This window comes from Oncorhynchus nerka, linkage group LG5 (assembly GCF_034236695.1).
Source record: "Oncorhynchus nerka isolate Pitt River linkage group LG5, Oner_Uvic_2.0, whole genome shotgun sequence".
Classification (NCBI taxonomy): Eukaryota; Metazoa; Chordata; class Actinopteri; order Salmoniformes; family Salmonidae; genus Oncorhynchus; species Oncorhynchus nerka.
Window position 1 is genome coordinate 50,675,202 of NC_088400.1, and position 23,355 is coordinate 50,698,556.

General features: G+C 45.1%; 1 pseudogene; it reads left to right on the forward strand.

Annotated features, from left to right (window-relative positions):
- Positions 1 to 5,370: 5,370 nt before the first annotated feature.
- LOC115129171 (DNA ligase 4-like) lies at positions 5,371 to 22,606 on the forward strand (annotated as a pseudogene).
- Positions 22,607 to 23,355: the final 749 nt, after the last annotated feature.

Consider the following 23,355-nt stretch of genomic DNA (forward strand, 5'->3'; position numbering starts at 1 on the left):
CTGATTATGCTAAACGAAGGTTTCCAGGTTGGCTTGTTTTTTAATTGATTACACTGCAGTCACAGGTCACACTTGATTGGCCAGGTCTATAACAGATGTAAGAACTGAATAGATTTAACATTCATTCATTTGGAGATAGTTGCATTTCAGGTCTAGGGTGGCTAGACCATGTCTGCTAACTAACTCACTGTGATAGATATCTTAACTGATGCATATTGGATAGGCACATTGAAATAAAGTTTTCTAAAACGAAACATTTTCCGAGGGGAATATATGCCTTCAATGGCATTGAAACTGGAAAAGGAAAACCTGCACTCACGGAAGTCAAACAAACAGTGGCATTGTCCAATGCGTTGCCCCATCCTGCTTATGTGATGAGTAAACTTGCCTGAGACTAGTATTAACTCCCCAAACTAATGCCCAGGCTTTAGCTTGCATTAGTTTAGCGGCCTAACACTCTCTTCTGGTGCGCAGACAACCTGGGTTCAAAACCCAGTTGGCACATTAGGCGCACCATAAATCAAGACCACAAAATACACAACAGCTATTTTATGCGAGACTCTAAATTAAGTTACAGGATTAGATAACAATTACGAGACAATGTTTCTCTGAATTTAACCTCCGGCCTCTAACAACCCAAACATCCACCTGGTCTGTTTACTCAAGGTCTGTGTCCCAAATGGCATCATATTCCCTATGTAGTAAATTACCCTCATGAAAAAGTACTACTGAATTACTACTCATCACTACTACACAAGATCTACACAAAACCTACTGGTTTTACTACTTGATTACTATTGAGATGTGTAATTAACAGGTAGTGATTTATGTAGTAATTTAAATAGTAATGAGTGATACATTGGGATGCTTCACTACTGGTGAACACTATGTATTTACAATTTATTTACATTCTCCCTTAATGACTACTGTGTAACTACTGAGCTTTTGGGTGGGTGGGGTTATATCCTCCTGGGGTTTGGCCCTCTCCGGGGGTGTCCTCAGATGGGGCCACAGTGTCTCCTGACCCCTCCTGTCTCAGCCTCCACTATTTATGCTGCAGTAGTTTATGTGCCGGGGGGCTAGGGTCAGTTTGTTATATCTGGAGTACTTCTCCTGTCCTATGTGAATTTAAGTGTGCTCTCTCTAATTCTCTCTTTCGGAGGACCTGAGCCCTAGGACCATGCCTCAGGACTACCGACATGATGACTCCTTGCTGTCCCCAGTCCACCTGGCCGTGCTGCTTCTCCAGTTTCAACTGTTCTGCCTTATTATTATTGGACCATGCTGGTCATTTATGAACATTTGAACATCTTAGCCATGTTCTGTTATAATCTCCACCCGGCACAGCCAGAAGAGGACTGGCCACCCCACATAGCCTGGTTCCTCTAGGTTTCTTCCTAGGTTTTGGCCTTTCTAGGGAGTTTTTCCTAGCCACCGTGCTTCTAAACCTGCATTGCTTGCTGTTTGGGGTTTTAGTTACTTCCTTCTGGCCACACATTGTATTCTGAGAAATAGACATGGCTTTAACTGTGAATGTACTTTATTGCAGATATTTTCCTCAAATAAAATTCACCATACATAAAATAAACAAGTTATTACAACTGATTTTACATTGCGTCTAATGTGTGTATGAGGCATGTTTTTCAACTCAGAAAAAAAAGCACACAAAATTTCCTAAAACTACGCATTAAGCAAGTCTTTTACAATATTATCAATCACACTTTGATTTGATAGATAGTTTAAGTAATTATGTAGATATTGAGAATGGCTATGAGGGAGTAGATATCTCCAATCCTACAATAAAATGGAGCAAACATTAAACAATTACAACTTATTTACATTGTGGATAATGTGTGTGTGTGTGTTTTATTTTTCCTTGTCAGACACCCATCTCTGATAGGCCCAGTGTATGCACTTCTGGGTGAGGCTGTCAGGCAGTGGTGGAGTGCATGGCAGATCTGAAAGAGACATGCACAAAGTGACAGTAAGTATACAGCTCAACAACATGTCTGTGTGTACATCTAATAATTCTGAATTACCTGTATCCATCTGGGAACAACCAAAAGTTTCTCCTTTCACGGCCAGTGTAGAAGGCATTGGTGCAGCTGGTAAATTAACTACCACAGCAGAATGACTGCTGTGACTGCAGCTGAACTGCTGGGCGTGGCAGATCTAAAATAGAGGCACAATTTTCTTAACTTACAATAACTATACAAAAGTCATAGACTGAATGAGTGTAAGGTCTAGATTCAATCAGATCAAGCGTTAGTTACCCGGCGATAGCCGACACCCATATAGCTGATGTCTTGGTGGTGTCGGAGGTGTAACTGCGTTGGATCTGTCAACTTGGTAAGAAGCAGCTATTGATCATTGTCACAAACCCACACCCATCCTACTCGCGTTAGAAGTTCAGAACGAGAAAATGTAACAATAGAAATAATGACGCTCAAATTCAAAATCATTCATCTAAATAATGAGGATTTCTATCAGCCTAATTGGGATGTAGATTACATCTTAAATTCCACTGTTCTAACTTGTAAATAGGGCTGCATGAGATTTCTGTTAATGCGACTCCATGCAGCCAATGGCAATGTCCGCTTAAGGTATAATGCCAGGAGCCGCTTGTTAATTTGCCAGCTCTAACACAGTTCCACCTCAGACACCGCCAAAACAACCGCTATGTGGATGTCGGCTGAAGCGGATGTGATTGAATAGAGCCCCAAGTGTGGGAGAGTGTGCATGTGTGTATACATTCATGTGATAATTACCTGTATCACCTGTTGTGGCCGGTGTAGCAGATGCAGGAGCAGACAACAGAGAGGAACAATTTTCTTAAGTTAAAATAATTATACAACAAAACAGAGTGAGTGAGTACATGCATGTGTTTGATAAGTACCTGGACCACATCACACTGCTTCAGGTCTACAAGCCTCTGGAAGTTCCAGCGTGCCACTCCAGGCCTGGAACAGCTTGGTGGAAAGACGGTTACCCGTCACCCACCGAGCAGGTTGGCAAAGCCTTGACTACACACTAACCTAAACAGAACAGACTATGGGAGGCGCACAGTAGTACATAGAGCCATGGAACTCTATTCCACATCAAGTAACTCATGCAAGCAGTAAAATTAGACTTAAAAAACAGATAAAAATACACCTTATGGAACAGCGGGGACTGTGAAGAGACATGCATACACGCGATAACATACGCACTGTACACACACGTACACAAGGAGTTTGTGTTGTGTATATATATATATGGTAGTAGAGTAGTGGCCTGAGGGCACACACTTAATGTGTTGTGAACATATTGTAATGTTTTTAAAATTGTATAACTGCCTTAATTTTGCTGGACCCGAAGAAGAGTAACTGCTGTCTTGGCAGCAGCTAATGGGGATCAATAATAAATACAATACAACAAATGAATTACGTTCATGTGTGTGTGTGTCTGGCAACCCACGCAGCGGACTTATTTTTTGCAACTGCTCATCGTACTTACCCTTGCAATGTGATATGCGTGTGTGTTCTGTGTTGGTCAGGTTGACAAGGATGTGTCAACCTGACCACATCCTTATATTAGGACACTCAGTGATTAGCTTTGGAACAAAACTACTCTCAACAGCGTACAATTATAAAGGATATCAAATATTCAGATCTGGATTGACAAGTACGGTAAATGCAGGACATGAGCTCTAGGACCATGCATCGGGACAACCTGGCCTGACGACTCCTGGCTTTCCCTGTCTCCAGTCCACCTGGTCGTGCTGCTGATCCAGTCTCTGCTGTTTCTGTCTGCAGCTATGGAACCTTGACCTGCTCAAGGCTCACCGGAGGTACTACCTTGTCCTAGACACGCTGTTTGATCCTGCCTCTCTCTACCGGACCTACTGCCTCTACCTCTAAATGCTCAGCTATGAAGAGCCAACTGGCATTTACACCTGAGGTGCTGAACTATTGCACTCTCTATTATTTAACACTGCTGGTCATCTATGAACGCTGAAACAGCTTTAAGAATAATCTGGCCTAAATGGCTGTACTCTTTTATAATCTCCACAAGCACAGACAGAAGAGGACTGCCCCCCCCCTCAGAGCCTGGTTCCTCTCTAGGTTTCTTCCTAGGTTCCTGCCTTTCTAGTGAGTTTTTCATAGCCACTGTGCTTCTACATCTGCTTGCTTCCTCTTTGGGGGTTTAACCTGGGTATCTGCTTAAGCACTTCGTGACAACTGCTGATGTAAACAGGGCTTTATAAAAATACATTTGATAGATTGTGTGTATATGCTTCTTTTCATGTCAGTAAATATGACATTGAGATGTCTTACATTTCTTCAATAGGAAGTTGTACCTTAAGCCAACACCTTTTCCTGGTCTTTCCTGCTGGGAACAGTTGGCTTCGGGTTTGGGAATGGAGGGCCTAGAGAATTGGAATATTAACAATAATTAGTGTCCACACTTAAGAATGAATTAAATTCAATATGGGTTAGCTGTGTACCCTCATCTGATTGAGAATTGATGTTATACTGTATGTCTATTTTCTTCTGAAAATCTGCCACCAAAACCACACAATTCTATCTTGCGAGAGTATACACAACCATTAGCTTATTTTACCATGTCAAAAACAACATAATTTGTAAAGGGACCCAACGAATAACAAAAGAGTAGGAAGGCTATTGTTGCTGTATACTGTACCCTAACCCAACTACTAGCTGGTCACAAGGCTACGTTGTTATAATTTAGGAAAGTTGTACTGTAGCCTACTGCACCCCATATCAACCAACTAGTAGTGATTATATAGGCTATATTTTTGTCATTCAGTAATGCTATAACGGTACTGTCGCCTACTGTACATCACATTATTATCCACCTAGCTAGCTAGTGATAGTTTAGCTAGTTAGCTCCAAAGAAACAACCAATGAATGACAATAGTATTTTTAACAAAACATCTATATATCTAGCTTGTATGACTACATGTAAAACAACTTTACAGATAATTACAAAGTTTGAAAGCAAAGTTGACTTACCAGTATGCTGCTCACTTTCGGGAACCTTCCAGGCATCCAGATATGAGGTTAGCTAGCTAACAGCGACAGCATGTAGCGATGAAAATACCTATCGAGCAACAATGTCGAGGTCAAAAACTAAAGAAATTATGTTAAACCATGCTGCCTTCGTAAGATAAGTCAAATCAAACTGAAATAATTAACAGGCTGAACGTACATTTATGTGACTAACTAGCTAACTTTAGCTTGCTAACTCGGTGATGCACCTATTCCTGTTTACAGTGTGTGCGTCCCTCCCCCTTCTCACGTCCTGCACGGAGAAGCCCCACTGAATCAACATGTGGCCAGAATTATATCACATCCGGGTTGGTTAACAATGCATGAGAAACTGTTTAAGGCCATCCCGCGCTGCCACCCGCGTGCGGGCCTTGTCCAGCGCGTCATCGACTGTGCCACCAAAGCATGCTCAAGTGACAAAGTCGAAGTTGATATCTTCGCTTATAAACCAGGGTCGCTCCACAACTCCCTCCTTTCAAAGAGCGCGTCCTCACACTAGACCATAGGACCCAGTCTTACAAGAACGCTGTCACTGGCCAAGGATGGCAGGTCTGATCCCTTCCAACACCAATGTAATGAAACAGGCAGGGAACACATCTCGAACCCTCAAAGTCCAGCGCGCCATTGACTGCCACAAAAGCCTGCTCAAGTGGCAGAGTCGAAAATTCATGTTCATAAACCAGAGTCGCTACAATCTTTGCCATTTCTAACTAGTTTTCATTGGGAAGGCATATATAGCGTTTTTATCAAAAGCAATCACGTTTACATTTGACAAAACAATCCTACTCATTACTCCACTTGCTATTTACTTCACGTTTAATTTGAGCCAATTTCGCCATGGGCTTGGAATAGGGCACCTGGCTCACGCCTGGGAGGCGGTTCCAAAACTAATGCGATCAATTTTCACACACGCCAACTCGGGGCTCCCGGGCCAGAATAATTGAATCCCGTTTCTGAATCTGGCTCTGAGTTCCTCCCCTACGAATTCTAGAATGGAAAAATATTCTAACCATTTTATGATTGGTCCCAGAAATCGATGGGCTGGGCCAGAGCCAGAACACACGTGGGTAAAGCAGTGGTTTGAACATTTGTCAAAGGCTTTTATGATCCGATCACTGGTTATTTTGTTTTGTATTTTGACAAGAAGAAAAAAAATACTTCAATGATGGCAGTTTAAGACTGATCTATGTAGTGAACATAGAGCAGTGGGAGAATTCACTTTCATTCGTCAGGCAAATCTTTTAAGGAGAGCCTGTGATATCTTGAGTAGGTTGCATAAGAGGGAGATGTTCTGTGACCTCATGTCCATGGTTGTGATGACTGGAACAAGTACTGGGACAAGTTCCAGTGTGTGTTGTAATGTGCTCAGTTGTTCTCAGTTCCCACCACAAATCCCAGAGGCCTGAAAAGGTATAGGGGGAAAAGTTTTTGGAAAGGGAGAAAATGTCAGTCAAAATGTAGAAATTCCACCCCTGGTCCTTGTATGGAACAGTGTCACACCCTGGTCTGTTTCACCTGTCTTTGTGATTGTCTCCACCCTTCTCCAGGTGTCACCAGTTTTCCTCATTAGTCCCTGGGTACTTATTCCTGTGTTCCCTGCTTGTCTGTTGCCAGTGTGTCTTGTTTGTCAAGTCAACTAGTGTGTTGTTTTCTGTTCTCTTGCGTTTCCCCTCTGCTCTGTTTTGCTAGCTTTCCCAAAATGTTGATACATTTCTCGTGATGGAAAAACAAGTCAGGGATTTTAAAGTGGAAAATACAAACTTCAGAAGCATTTTTAAACCTCAAATACACTGCATTGCAGAACAGTTATCCTGCAACAGGGTGGTCAAATTAAGATCCAACATCTGTAGATGATCTGGTGGAATGACAAGGAGATCAAAAGTGATACACACACACAGATATTGTGTGGAGGTCAATCTAAATTTAGTAGAAGTATGCTTTGCACTGTCTGGCTCTCACTGCCAGTAGAATAAAGTAAACACAGCAGGACTATCCACACCACTGGCGTACCTCACGCCCTCGCAATGTGGGCAGGACTATGAGCTCTTGGGGGCCCTCAACCCAATACTTTTTTGATGGGTTGGGGTCCAGGGGCGCTGTCCCCCAAGATAGCATATGAACACCTCATAAGCCATGTTCCTTGCTCAGACAATGCGAGTGGGCCTCGCAAAACTGTAGTACGCCACTGACACACACGCACACACACACACTGTATAGGGTGTGTATATTACATGAACTTACCCTGTCTCCGACCTGCGTGTTGTATAATGTTTACGCTGCTGCAGATACAGATGGAGGCAGATTAAATAAAACCTGCATTGGCAACGTTGATGCACTATCTTTGTTTACACAACTACTGCCAGCAGCACATACCTATAGGTGTCTCAACTGGGAGCCTAGGGAGCGAGGCTTGGTATTTTTACCGTACTTAACACAATTTTGTACCAGGTCATATTTAAGCCACAAAAATGCTAAATGAAAATATGACCCAAAGTAGACCCCAAAATGTCATTCTTATATGCTACTATGAAAATACTGACATGCGGTTTGATATATTTTTTGTCTTAGGAGTTTTGTGTAAAGCCTGTGACTTTGTTTTGTGTAACTTGTCTGTGGCACTTGTTCTCCGCAACAGTTTTAATGAGGGATGGATCATCCATCACTGTTTCTGGGATATAATTACTGCAGCAAGTCTGTATTCATAAAGCGTCTCAGAGTAGGAGTGCTGATCTAGGATGGATAAATACCTCCCCTGGTATTAGAACCATTACAGTCCCAGTAGAAGCTGACTTACAGTTAAGTCAAGATCCAAACATGTTCCATATCCAGCACCTCTGTGAAGAGTAGAGCAGTACAAACCTGCCAGTCCCAGATGATACTACCCCCCCCACACACATACCCCTTCAAATCCTATCCTGCATTCCCCCCTCACCCTGGAGTGAGCAGAAGCATGCCACGGCAGCAGCAGCAGTAGCTGACGTCACTTGTTTACCATCTTCTAGGTCGGCGCTCACTCTACCTCGCTCTCTGACTATGGCACAAAGAGCACTGTTATGCAACCTCTGTTCTGAAACTGGCTAACTCTGCAGTCCTATGCTAGGGCTGACTGTGGATGTTAGTTTAGTTCAAGCATAGGCCTATATCCCTGTCAGGCATCTGCTCCTGAGTGGGGCAGTGGTCTAAGACACTGCAGTACCTGGTTTGAATCCAGGCTGCATCACATCTGGCTGTGATTGGGAGACCCATAGGGCAGCGCACAATTAGCCCAGCATTGTCAGGGTTTACGGGGTAGGCCATCATTGTAAATAATAATTTGTTCTTAACTGACTTGCCTAGTTAAATAAAGGTTAAAATAAATAAATACAAATAAAGGAGCCATGTCCCCCTATGATAAACAAACATTGTGTGTGTTCTCTGTCCTGCGGCTCCATCTATTCCTGGTTGGCTTCACTACTGCAGCTTCCTGGGTGGCTTCACCACTGTTGACTCAGGACTATGCTGCTCTCTCTCTCCCACACACATGTAGGGGGAGAGGAGGCCCTCTAGTGGGAAAAGATTAATTAGCAAACCAGATAACCTGGACCAGGATGTCTTGCTCCCAGGCAAACTAAATAACCTTTTTGCCCGCTTTGAGGACAATACAGTACCACTGACACGGCCTGCAACCAAAACATGCGGCCTCTCCTTCACTGCAGCCGAGGTGAGTAAAACATTTAAACGTGTTAACCATCGCAAGGCTGCAGGCCCAGACGGCATCCCCAGCCGCGCCCTCAGAGCATGCACAGACCAGCTGGCTGGTGTGTATACGGACATATTCAATCAATCCCTATCCCAGTCTGCTGTTCCCACATGCTTCAAGAGGGCCACCATTGTTCCTGTTCCCAAGAAAGCTAAGGTAACTGAGCTAAACGACTACCGCCCCGTAACACTCACTTCCGTCATCATGAAGTGCTTTGAGAGACTAGTCAAGGACCATATCACCTCCACCCTACCTGACACCCTAGACCCACTCCAATTTGCTTTACCGCCCAAATAGGTCCACAGACGATGCAATCTCAACCACACTGCACACTGCCCTAACCCATCTGGACAAGAGGAATACCTATGTGAGAATGCTGTTCATCGACTACAGCTCGGCATTTAACACCATAGTACCCTCCAAGCTCGTCATCAAGCTCGAGACCCTGGGTCTCGACCCCGCCCTGTGCAACTGGGTACTGGACTTCCTGACGGGCCGCCCCCAGGTGGTGAGGGTAGGCAACAACATCTCCACCCCGCTGATCCTCAACACTGGGGCCCCACAAGGGTGCGTTCTGAGCCCTCTCCTGTACTCCCTGCTCACCCACGACTGCGTGGCCACACACGCCTCCAACTCAATCATCAAGTTTGCGGACGACACAACAGTGGTAGGCTTGATTACCAACAACGGCGAGACGGCCTACAGGGAGGAGGTGAGGGCCCTCGGAGTGTGGTGTCAGGAAAATAACCTCACACTCAACGTCAACAAAACTAAGGAGATGATTGTGGACTTCAGGAAACAGCAGAGGGAACACCCCCCTATCCACATCGATGGAACAGTAGTGGAGAGGGTAGCAAGTTTTAAGTTCCTCGGCATACACATCACAGACAAACTGAATTGGTCCACCCACACAGACAGCATCGTGAAGAAGGCGCAGCAGCGCCTCTTCAACCTCAGGAGGCTGAAGAAATTCGGCTTGTCACCAAAAGCACTCACAAACTTCTATAGATGCACAATCGAGAGCATCCTGGCGGGCTGTATCACCGCCTGGTACAGCAACTGCTCCGCCCACAACCGTAAGGCTCTCCAGAGGGTAGTGAGGTCTGCACAAAGCATCACCGGGGGCAAACTACCTACCCTCCAGGACACCTACACCACCCGATGTTACAGGAAGGCCATAAAGATCATCAAGGACAACAACCACCCAAGCCACTGCCTGTTCACCCCGCTATTCATCCAGAAGGCGAGGTCAGTACAGGTGGCTGTTTAACAGTCTGATGGCCTTGAGATAGAAGCTGTTTTTCAGTCTCTCGGTCCCAGCTTTGATGCACCTGTACTGACCTCGCCTTCTGGATGATAGCGGGGTGAACAGGCAGTGGTTCGGGTGGTTGATGTCCTTGATGATCTTTATGGCCTTCCTGTAACATCGGGTGGTGTAGGTGTCCTGGAGGGCAGGTAGTTTGCCCCCGGTGATGCGTTGTGCAGACCTCACTACCCTCTGGAGAGCCTTACGGTTGAGGGCGGAGCAGTTGCCGTACCAGGCGGTGATACAGCCCGCCAGGATGCTCTCGATTGTGCATCTGTAGAAGTTTGTGAGTGCTTTTGGTGACAAGCCGAATTTCTTCAGCCTCCTGAGGTTGAAGAGGCGCTGCTGCGCCTTCTTCACGACGCTGTCAATGTGAGTGGACCAATTCAGTTTGTCTGTGATGTGTATGCCGAGGAACTTAAAACTTGCTACCCTCTCCACTACTGTTCCATCGATGTGATAGGGGTGTTCCCTCTGCTGTTTCCTGAAGTCCACAATCATCTCCTTAGTTTTGTTGACGTTGAGTGTGAGGTTATTTTCCTGACACCACACTCCGAGGGCCCTCACCTCCTCCCTGTAGGCCGTCTCGTCGTTGTTGGTAATCAAGCCTACCACTGTTGTGTCGTCCGCAAACTTGATGATTGAGTTGGAGGCGTGCGTGGCCACGCAGTTGTGGGTGAACAGGAGTACAGGAGAGGGCTCAGAACGCACCCTTGTGGGGCCCCGTGTTGAGGATCAGCGGGGAGGAGATGTTGTTGCCTACCCTCATCACCTGGGGGCGGCCCGTCAGGAAGTCCAGTACCCAGTTGCACAGGGCGGGGTCGAGACCCAGGGTCTCGAGCTTGATGACGAGCTTGGAGGGTACTATGGTGTTGAATGCCGAGCTGTAGTCGATGAACAGCATTCTCACATAGGTATTCCTCTTGTCCAGGTGGGTTAGGGCAGTGTGCAGTGTGGTTGAGATTGCATCGTCTGTGGACCTATTTGGGCGGTAAGCAAATTGGAGTGGGTCTAGGGTGTCAGGTAGGGTGGAGGTGATATGGTCCTTGACTAGTCTCTCAAAGCACTTCATGATGACGGAAGTGAGTGCTACGGGGCGGTAGTCGTTTAGCTCAGTTACCTTAGCTTTCTTGGGAACAGGAACAATGGTGGCCCTCTTGAAGCATGTGGGTACAGCAGACTGGTATAGGGATTGATTGAATATGTCCGTAAACACACCGGCCAGCTGGTCTGCGCATGCTCTGAGGGCGCGGCTGGGGATGCCGTCTGGGCCTGCAGCCTTGCGAGGGTTAACACGTTTAAATGTCTCACCTCGGCTGCACGTTTAAATTATACTCACCTCGGCTGCAGTGAAGGAGAGACCGCATGTTTTCGTTGCAGGCCGTGTCAGTGGCACTGTATTGTCCTCAAAGCGGGCAAAAAAAGTTATTTAGTCTGCCTGGGAGCAAGACATCCTGGTCCGTGACTGGGCTGGGTTTCTTCTTGTAGTCCGTGATTGACTGTAGACCCTGCCACATGCCTCTTGTGTCTGAGCCATTGAATTGAGATTCCACTTTGTCTCTGTACTGACGCTTAGCTTGTTTAATAGCCTTGCGGAGGGAATAGCTGCATTGTTTATATTCGGACATGTTACCAGACACCTTGCCCTGATTAAAAGCAGTGGTTTGCGCTTTCAGTTTCATGCGAATGCTGCCATCAATCCACGGTTTCTGGTTTGGGAATGTTTTTATCGTTGCTATGGGAACGACATCTTTGACGCACGTTCTAATGAACTCGCACACCGAATCAGCGTATTCGTCAATATTTCCATCTGACGCAATACGAAACATGTCCCAGTCCACGTGATGGAAGCAGTCTTGGAGTGTGGAGTCAGCTTGGTTTGACCAGCGTTGGACAGACCTCAGCGTGGGAGCCTTTTGTTTTAGTTTCTGCCTGTAGGCAGGGATCAGCAAAATGGACCCCGATGTCCCAAGAAGAAAACTCTGATGTCCTGTCTAAATTCCCAATCTGGCCCTCAAACCATCACGGTCACCTAATAATCCCCAGTTTACAATTGGCTCATTCATCCCCCTTCTCTCCCCTGTAACTATTCCCCAGGTTGTTGCTGTAAATGAGAACGCGTTCTCAGTCAATCTACCTGGTAAAATAATGAATAAAATAAATAAATAATGTAACCAAAAAAGTGTTAAACAAATCAAGATATATTTTAGATTCTTCAAAGTAGCCACTCTTTGCCTTGATGACAGCTTTGCACACTCTTGGCATTCTCTCAACCAGCTTCACCTGGAATGCTTTTCCAACAGTCTTGAAGGAGTTAAGCACTTGTTGGCTGCTTTTCCTTCCCTCTGCGGTCCAACTCATCTCAAACCATCTCAATTGGGTTGAGGTCGGGTGATTGTGGAGGCAGCACTCCATCAGTCTCCTTCTTGGTCAAATAGCTCTTACACAGCCTGGAGGTATGTTGGGTCACTGTCCTGTTGAAAAAACAAATGATAGTCCCACACAAACCAGATGGGATGGCGTATCGCTGCAGAATGCTGTGGTAGCCATGCTGGTTAAGTGTGCCTTGAATTCCAAATAAATCACTGACAGTGTCACCATCAAAGCACCCCCACACCATCACACCTCCTCCTCCATACTTCACCGTGGGATCCACACATGCGGAGATCATCCTTTCACCAACTCTGCATCTCACAAAGACACTCATCAGACCGAAAGACAGACTTCCACCAGTCTAATGTTCATTGCATGTGTTTCTTGGAAAAGCACGTATCTTCTTCTTATTGGTGTCCTTTAGTAGTGGTTTCTTTGCAGCAATTCAACCATGAAGGCCTGATTCACGTAGTGTCCTCTGAATAATTGAGATGTGTCTGTCACTTGAACTCTGTGAAGCATTTATTTGGGCTGCAATTTTTGAGGCTGGTAACTCTAATGAACTTATTCTCTGCAGCAGAGGTAACTTTCCATCTTCCTTTCCTGTGGCAGTCCTCATGAGAGCCAGTTTCATCATAGTACTTGATGGTTTTTGCGACTGCACTTGAAGAAACTTTCAAAGTTCTTAATTCTCCTGATTGACTGACCATGTCTTAAAGTTGTGATAGACTGTCATTTCTCTTTGCTTATTTGAGCTGTCCTTGCCATAATATGGGCTATCTTCTGTATACCCTCCTACCTTGCCACCACACAACTGATTGGCTCAAACACATTAAGAAGGAAAGACATTCCACAAATTAACTTTTAACAAGGCACACCTGTTAATTAAGCTAGTTAGCTTCTTTACTGGCAAATCGTTAGTATTCAGCTAACCACGGTTTGTGGTCATCAGCTATCCTTTAGCTTGAAAATCTATCGCCAGTTTTGTACGGCGCAGCGCAGCGCGGCTCGGAACGGAACATACCGGACCAATTTTTCTCTCCATGTCCCTGGATTTCAACTGCTCTCTGGACATTCATACCTGGATCTCACAGCTAGCTAGCTGCTATCCGTGTGACTATCGGCTTTCGTCGATTCCGGAGCAAACATCAATTATTCCGGAGCTAGCCAGCTCCGTCAATCACTCCTGAGTTCCATCAATCACTCCTGGGCTGCAGTCACCTATCCGGACCTTTTTTACTGCCTACGCGGAGCCCCACCGGGCCTTCACAACTGGACTGCCAACGTTATCTACCCGAACGAGTTATCCGGCTGGCTCCTCCGTCACGACGTTACCTGAACGCCCATCTGCGGCCTGCTAACCGTTAGCTGTCTTACCGGCTGCTATCTGAATAAACAATCGGACAATTTATTTATTTTTATTATTATTATGTTTTCTTCTTGGGCCTCTATAACTATATCTATTGTTTTTATTTTTGTTGTTGTTGTGTGATTTGGATTAATCCCCTCTACCACACGGAACCCCACTAATCTACTGACGGAACGCAAGAGGTGGCTAATAACAGACCTCCATCCTATGCTAGCTTGCTACCGATGGCCTGGCTAGCTGTCTAAATCGCCGTGACCCCCAACCAACCTCTCCACTCACTAGACCCTTTTGATCACTCGACTAAGCATGCCTCTCCTTAATGTCAATATGTCTTGTTCATTGCTGTTCTGGTTAGTGTTTATTGGCTTATTTCACTGTAGAGCCTCTAGTCCTGCTCACTATACCTTATCCAACCTATTAGTTCCACCACCCACACATGCAATGACATCTCCTGGTTTCAATGATGTTTCTAGAGACAATATCTCCTTCTTCATCACTCAATACCTAGGTTTACCTCCACTGTATTCACATCCTACCATACCTTTGTCTGTACATTATACCTTGATGCTATTTTATCGCCCCCAGAAACCTCCTTTTACTCTCTGTTCCAGACGTTCTAGACAACCAATTCTTATTGCTTTTAGCCGCACCCTTATTCTACTCCTCCTATGTTCCTCTGGCGATGTAGAGGTGAATCCAGGCCCTGCAGTGCCTAGCTCCACTCCTATTACCCAGGCGCTCTCTTTTGACGACTTCTGTAACCGTAATAGCCTTGGTTTCATGCATGTTAACATTAGAAGCCTCCCCCCTAAGTTTGTTCTATTCACTGCTTTAACACACTCTGCCAACCCGGATGTTCTAGCTGTGTCTGAATCCTGGCTTAGGAAGACCACCAAAAATTCTGAAATTTTAATTCCAAACTACAATATTTTCAGACAAGATAGAACTGCCAAAGGGGGCGGTGTTGCAATCTACTGCAAAGATAGCCTGCAGAGTTCTGTCCTACTATCCAGGTCTGTACTCAAACAATTTGAACTTCTACTTTTAAAAATCCACCTCTCTAAAAACAAGTCTCTCACCGTTGCCACCTGCTATAGACCACCCTCTGCCCCCAGCTGTGCTCTGGACACCATATGTGAACTGATTGCCCCCCATCTTCAGAGCTCGTGCTGCTAGGCGACCTAAACTGGAACATGCTTAACACCCCAGCCATCCTACAATCTAAAGTTGATGCCCTCAATCTCACACAAATGATCAATGAACCTACCAGGTACCTCCCCAAAGCCTTAAACACGGGCACCCTCATAGATATCATCCTAACCAACTTCCCCTCTAAATACACCTCTGCTGTCTTCAACCAAGATCTCAGCGATCACTGCCTCATTGCCTGCATCCGTAATGGGTCAGCGGTCAAACGACCTCCACTCATCACTGTAAAACGCTCCCTGAAACACTTCAGCGAGCAGGCCTTTCTAATCGACCTGGCCGGGGTATCCTAGAAGGATATTGATCTCATCCCGTCAGTAGAGGATGCCTAGATATTTTTTTTAAATGCCTTCCTAACCATCTTAAATAAACATGCCCCATTCAAGAAATTTAGAACCAGGAACAGATATAGCCCTTGGTTCTCCCCAGACCTGACTGCCCTTAACCAACACAAAAACATCCTATGGCGTTCTGCATTAGCATCGAACAGCCCCCGTGATATGCAGCTGTTCAGGGAAGCTAGAAACCATTATACACAGGCAGTTAGAAAAGCCAAGGCTAGCTTTTTCAAGCAGAAATTTGCTTCCTGCAACACTAACTCAAAAAAATTCTGGGACACTGTAAAGTCCATGGAGAATAAGAACACCTCCTCCCAGCTGCCCACTGCACTGAAGATAGGAAACACTGTCACCACTGATAAATCCACCATAATTGAGAATTTCAATAAGCATTTTTCTACGGCTGGCCATGCTTTCCACCTGGCTACTCCTACCCCGGTCAACAGCACTGCACCCCAAACAGGAACTCGCCCAAGCCTTCCCCATTTCTCCTTCTCCCAAATCCGTTCATCTGATGTTCTGAAAGAGCTGCAAAATCTGGACCCCTACAAATCAGCCGGGCTAGACAATCTGGACCCTTTCTTTCTAAAATTATCTGCCGAAATTGTTGCCACCCCTATTACTAGCCTGTTCAACCTCTCTTTCGTGTCGTCTCAGATTCCCAAAGATTGGAAAGCAGCTGCGGTCATCCCCCTCTTCAAAGGGGGGGACACTCTTGACCCAAACTGCTACAGACCTATATCTATCCTACCATGCCTTTCTAAGGTCTTCGAAAGCCAAGTCAACAAACAGATTACCGACCATTTCGAATCTCACCATACCTTCTCTGCTATGCAATCTGGTTTCAGAGCTGGTCATGGGTGCACCTCAGCCACGCTGAAGGTCCTAAACAATATCTTAACCGCCATCGATAAGAAACAATACTGTGCAGCCATATTCATTGATCTGGCCAAGGCTTTCGACTCTGTCAATCACCACATACATCCTCACCGGCAGACTTGACAGCCTTGGTTTCTCAAATGATTGCCTCGCCTGGTTCACCAACTACTTCTCTGATAGAGTTCAGTGTGTCAAATCGGAGGGTCTGCTGTCCGGACCTCTGGCAGTCTCTATGGGGGTGCCACAGGGTTCAATTCTTGGACCGACTCTCTTCTCTGTATAGATCAATGAGGTCGCTCTTGCTGCTGGTGAGTCTCTGATCCACCTCTACGCAGACGACACCATTCTGTATACTTCTGGCCCTTCTTTGGACACTATGTTAACAACACTCCAGGCAAGCTTCAATGTCATACAACTCTCCTTCCGTGGCCTCCAATTGCTCTTAAATACAAGTAAAACTAAATGCATGCTCTTCAACCGATCGTTACCTGCACCTACCCGCCTGTCCAACATCACTACTCTGGACGGCTCTGACTTAGAATACGTGGACAACTACAAATACTTAGGTGTCTGGTTAGACTGTAAACTCTCCTTCCAGACCCATATCAAACATCTCCAATCCAAAGATAAATCTAGAATTGGCTTCCTATTTCGCAACAAAGCATCCTTCACTCATGCTGCCAAACATACCCTTGTAAAACTGACCATCCTACCAATCCTCGACTTTGGCGATGTCATTTACAAAATAGCCTCCAATACCCTACTCAACAAATTGGATGCAGTCTATCACAGTGCAATCCGTTTTGTCAACAAAGCCCCATATACTACCCACCATTGCGACCTGTACGCTCCGTTGGCTGGCCCTCGCTTCATACTCGTCGCCAAACCCACTGGCTCCATGTCATCTACAAGACCCTGCTAGGTAAAGTCCCCCCTTATCTCAGCTCGCTGGTCACCATAGCATCTCCCACCTGTAGCACACGCTCCAGCAGGTATATCTCTCTAGTCACCCCCAAAACCAATTCTTTCTTTGGCCGCCTCTCCTTCCAGTTCTCTGCTGCCAATGACTGGAACGAACTACAAAAATCTCTGAAACTGGAAACACTTATCTCCCTCACTAGCTTTAAGCACCAACTGTCAGAGCAGCTCACAGATTACTGCACCTGTACATAGCCCACCTATAATTTAGCCCAAACAACTACCTCTTTCCCAACTGTATTTAATTAATTAATTTATTTTGCTCCTTTGCACCCCATTATTTTTATTTCTACTTTGCACATTCTTCCATTGCAAAACTACCATTCCAGTGTTTTACTTGCTATATTGTATTTACTTTGCCACCATGGCCTTTTTTGCCTTTACCTCCCTTCTCACCTCATTTGCTCACATTGTATATAGACTTGTTTATACTGTATTATTGACTGTATGTTTGTTTTACTCCATGTGTAACTCTGTGTCGTTGTATCTGTCGAACTGCTCTGCTTTATCTTGGCCAGGTCGCAATTGTAAATGAGAACTTTTTCTCAACTTGCCTACCTGGTTAAATAAAGGTGAAATAAAAATAAATAAAAAATTGAAATTAATTTCAGGTGACTACCTCATGAAACTGGTTGAGAGAATGTCAAGAGTGTACAAAGCTGTCATCAAGGCAAAGGGTGGGTACTTTGAAGAATCTCAAATGTAAAATAGTCGCAAAACACTTTTTTGGTTACTACATGATTCCATATGTGTTATTTCATAGTTTCATATCAAATCAAATGTTATTTGTCACATGCGCAGAATACAACAGGGGTAGTAGACCTTACAGTGAAATGCTTTCTTACAAGCCCTTAACCAACATTGCAGTTGTAAGAAAAATAAGTGTTAGGTATAAAATAGTAAAGAGCATTAAAGAGCAGCAGTAAAATAACAATAGCGAGGCTATATACAGCGGGTACCAGTACAGAGTCAGTAGCGTTAAAGTGACTACGCATAGATAAAAAAACAGAGAGTAGCAGCAGCGTAAAAGAGAGGTGGTGGGGGGTGGGGGGGGGGGGGGGCAATGTATATAGTCTGGGTAGCCATTTGATTAGCTGTTCAGGAGTCTTATGGCTTGGGGGTTGAAGCTGTTAAGAAGCCTTTTGGACCTAGACTTGGTTCTTAGGTACCGCTTACCATGCAGTAGTAGAGAGAACCGTCTATGACTAGGGTGGCTGGAGTCTTTGACAATTTTTAGGGCTTTCCTCTGACACCACGTTGTATAGAGGTCCTGGATGGCAGGAAGCTTGGCCCCTGTGATGTACTGGGCCATACGCACTACCCTTTGTAGTACCTTGCAGTCGGAGGCTGAGCAGTTGCCATACCAGGCAGTGATGCAACCAGTCATGATGCTCTTGATGGTGGACCTGTATAACCTTTTGAGGCTCTGAGGACCCATGCCAAATATTACAGTCTCCTGAGGGGGAATAGGCTCTGTCATGCCTTCTTCACGACTGTCTTGATGTCTTCACTATTATTCTACAATGTAGAAAATGGCAACAACCCCCCTCCCAAACTGTTTACTGGTACTGTGTATAGAATTCAAATACATGTAAAGAGTAAGCAAGAACAAATGTTTTGCATGTGCACACAATCTTCCGTCTACAATACTTTCATCGATCTGCAGTGTACAATCATTTTTTGGGTAACTTAAGCACCACAGTTCATATACATCTTTATCTTCATGTTTTGCTCGGTGCGGGGACTCTTGACCTCAAGTAAATCTGTTGGTTGATTGTAGGCCTATGTTGTGTGTTATATTCAGGGCAGGCAGGGCAGTGCACAAGTGAGGAATTTGAATGAATTTCCAGCCTATAGAGGTTAATACAGTCTTGAGGTGTGTGCATGTGTTGCATACTGTGTCAGGACTTAAATGACTTAACCAATTTTTATGGACATTGGAACATGAGTTTGATCAAATTCAAAGCTATTATAGAGGTGTGTTTACAAAATGATTATTGCTTTATGATTATTTATCTATCAAAATTAGATGTTTTACAGAAACATTATTAAAATAAATGTTATCCTATCACCTTTATATATAAAAAAGGTGGACACATAATAAAGGACATTCTAATTAGCACTGCACTAACATCTCATTTATGCAACTCCTGCATACAGCTGTGAATTGCCTTTTTTTTTTAAATATTTTTTATATTTTTATATTTTCTGTTCCCTCCCCTGACGCATTAAATATATTTTTTAGCCCAGGTCCATTATGTCCCTTCTTTTGTTTCCGACTGAATATTTTACGTGGCAGATTTTTGCTTTGTGAACAAGAAAGTGTTTTTTAGAAAGTCAAGTAACAGTTAGTAAATAATAATCGAAAACCGCAATGGTTATGTTTTGAGACCGAGAAGAAGTAATCATGTAATTTGATACATTATTTGTTGAATTTGTAATCGTATCACACAACATGACAACATTAATTTATCTAACGTTAGTATCGAACAGCTGTGTCTATAGATTGCATGCTAACTAGCATAGCCTACCGAAGTGGCCCCAACTGCATTTCCATGCGCCATTGCACAACCTCTGGCACAACAATGCTAGCTAGCTGTGCTTAGTAATCAAGTACTCAACTACTGTCTGGTTTATTTCAGGTTCGTCAGGAAATGTATGATGCAGTCATAACCCGGGCTTGTCACATGTTGTAGAGGAGGGATCCCCAAAGAGTTCAAGATACTGACGAGTTGGCTGGTTGCTTTGAGGTAAGATAGGTAGCTTGAGATGTTTTCAATAAATATTTAGGCTATGCATTGTATAGTGTACATTCTCGCTAACTAGTTTCTAAACATGTGGCTGGTGTGATGGATTAGGTCATACGGCTCTCCACAAAGACAACCCTACCACCACAGACTCTTTCTTCCTCGGCCTTGCATCTCATAGTGCCCCCGTTCGAAAGGGAGCATATGGCCTATGGCATTAAAGAGAGCATGTCAGCCAAGCTCTACGTAGACGTCTTGGGTCTCCCCAAGAACAGACCGGAGACCAACAATCTGTTGAGGCCAACACATCTCAGGGGGAGGCTTATGGACTACTTTGTGTTAAAGAAAAGCTGCACAATCCAGGGCAACTTCACCATCAGAGAAGTCAATGACTTTCTGGACTTGGTGGCCATTAACAACGCCAGTAAGCAGAAGGACTTGGTGAAAAAGAGCCTGCCGCACCTTATCACAAAGAGTACGGCACTGGATCAGAACTGGCTTACCCGCATGATCCTGAAGGACATGAAGCAGGGGGTCAGCAAAGAGACCGTGCTCCAGGTGCTCCACTCAGATGCAGCCGAGCTCTACAATATCACCACAAGGTATGCCGGCAGCTCCACAACCCCTCTGTCCCTCAGCGAATTGTCCATTGGCCTGTTCTCTGCCTTCAAATCTATGCTGGCCGCCGTGGCCAACATGCACCAGGTGGAGAAGCAGATGGGCAACAGCACCTTCTTCATAGAGACCAAGCTGGATGGAGAGCACATCCAGCTGCACAATGATGGCGACAAATACTTCACGCGGAACTCCTTCGAGTACAGCCAGTAATTTGGTGCTGCGCCGCTAGATGGCTCCCTGACGCCTTTAATCCACAATGTCTTCAAGCCCCATGTAGTCAACTGCATCCTGGATGGGGAGATGGTCTACAACCCCACCGCTGACACCTTCATGCAAAAAGGAAGCAAGTTTGACTTCAAGAGGCTAGTGGTCGACTCCGAGCTGCAGACGTGCTTTTGCGTTTTCGATGTACTTCTTGTGAACGACCACAAGTTTGGCAACGAGATGTTGAAGGAGCGCCACAACAACCTTCAGACGGTCTCCACTCGTGTTAAAGGGTTCTGAAAACAGAGGCCAAAACCATGCAAGAGGTGGTGAACTCCCCTCAATGAAGCCATTGACAACAGGGAGGAGGGCATCATGGTGAAAGATCCCTGATCCATCTACAAGCCCAATAAGTGAGGTGAGGGCTGGCTCAAGCCGGAGTACGTTGATGGCTTGATGGATGAGTCCGACCTGTTGATTGTCAGAGGCTACTGGGGATAAGGAAGGCGAGGTGGTGGTATGATGTCTCATTTACTTGTCGCGGTGGCCAAAGCTCCGAAGCCTGGAGAGAAACCCTCCGTCTTCCACAAGCTCTGTCGCATCGGGTCTGGCTACACCATGAATGAGCTCTACGACTTGGGGCTGAAGCTGGCCAAGCACTGGAAAGTCTACCGGAAGAACGACCTTCCGGCCTCTTTCCTGTGTGGGAGGGAGAGACCGGAAGTCTATATTGACCCATGCAACTCGGTCATCATCCAGGTGAAGGCAGCAGAAATAGTCAATCATGACATGTACAAAACCAACTGCATGCTACGCTTCCCCAGAATCAAGAAGATCCGGGAGGACAAAGAGTGGCACCAGTGTATGACTTTAGCTGAGCTCAATCAGTTTCACAACAAGCCGTCTGGGAAGTTGTTCTCGCGCCACCTCCGCATCAATGACAATGACGAGCCCGAAAAGAAGAAGCGAAAGGCAGCGGCAGCAGCCAAGCCCAAGAAGTCTGTCGGCGTAATCGACCACTTCAAGTCCCAGGGACTATCTGATGTCATCAAGGAGACAAACATGTTCGAGGACGTGGGGGTCTGTGTTATGGACGGAAATGAGGCGCACCCCAAGGCGGAGCTAGAGAAAGCAGTGGCCCGATGTAGCGGTTTTGTGGTACAGAACCAGGGACTGAACACCCACTGTGTGATCGCCGCTGTGGAGAACATACATGTGAAGAACCTGATCGTTTCAGACCAGCGCGACGGGGTGTGGGCTGCCTGGCTGCTGGAGTGCCTTCACAGGAAGCAGGTGGTGCCATGGAAACTGTGTCATATGATACACATGTTGCCCTCCACCAAGGAGTACTTTGCCAAGGAATACGACTGCTACGGAGACAGCTACTTCGTGGACACGGACGAGCAGCAGCTGAGGGAAGTCTTCGGTCGGATTTGTAGCGTGGACACTTTGACGGCACAGTGCATCGCTAAGTTGGAGGAACGCTATAGCTGGGATGACCTCCCCACCAGCATGTTCAGACCTTACAGGGTCTACCAGAACAGGTACGCAGACATAGGAGACCCTAAAAGCACCTGTCTGGACACATTTGTCTGGGCTCTGGAATTCCGCTTACACAGAGTTACAGTAGTGGAGAAGCTCGGGGTCCCTCATGTCATAGTGGCGGAGGAAACAAAAGTGTTGGCTTTAAGAACCCTCAGACGACTATTTACCAAAAGGTTTAAGATTGTTAGAGAGTCATGGGTAACAGTCTACCAAAGCAGGGTTTTTGCAGAATGACAATGACTACCTAGTGTGATGGTTAAAGCCAATCCATTAAGTTATCTAATGCAAGCACTGGACACTCAGCACATTATGATTGACACATCTCTGGGATTGTAATATTTTATTTTAATCCATTTTAGAGTGTAAATAAATGTTTGTTTTAAAGGGTTTTCTGAATCAGAAGGCAGCGTTATGCAGTGTTTTTCGAACATTTGAATATGGATAAAGGGAACTCAAGGATATAGTGTAGGCCTATATCTAATGGTGTATCTACTGTAATTGAGGTAAGCTATTTCAATGTCCTTTACCAATGCAGACTATTGTGTTAAGATATTTAAAGACTGTCTATCCCATCCTTTCCCAAACTGACAGGGAGACATCAAGGGTTAAACATTTTGGTTTTTGCCCTAACACTATACAGCTGATTGAAATGATCAAAGCTTGATGACTAGTTGATTATTTCAATCAGCTGTGTAGTGCTAGGGCAAAAACCCAAACTGCAACCCTTGGGTTCCTGAGGACCGAGTCTATCCCCTAAACTATTTGTTACATTTAATGCAAATTATATAATACTGTATCTTAAAAAACAATCTTTTCAATTCTCATGTTTTGGAACTAAAATAAATATTTTGAATAAATATGGGAATTGGTATTAGAAGATGGTCTTTATGTATTGTCCAGGTATCTACATATTTAAACAGTTGTTATGATGTTAACTTCAGTAAATTAACTGACTTTGATGAAAGAAAAAGTGATTTTTATATATCTGTTAATTTGAGACAA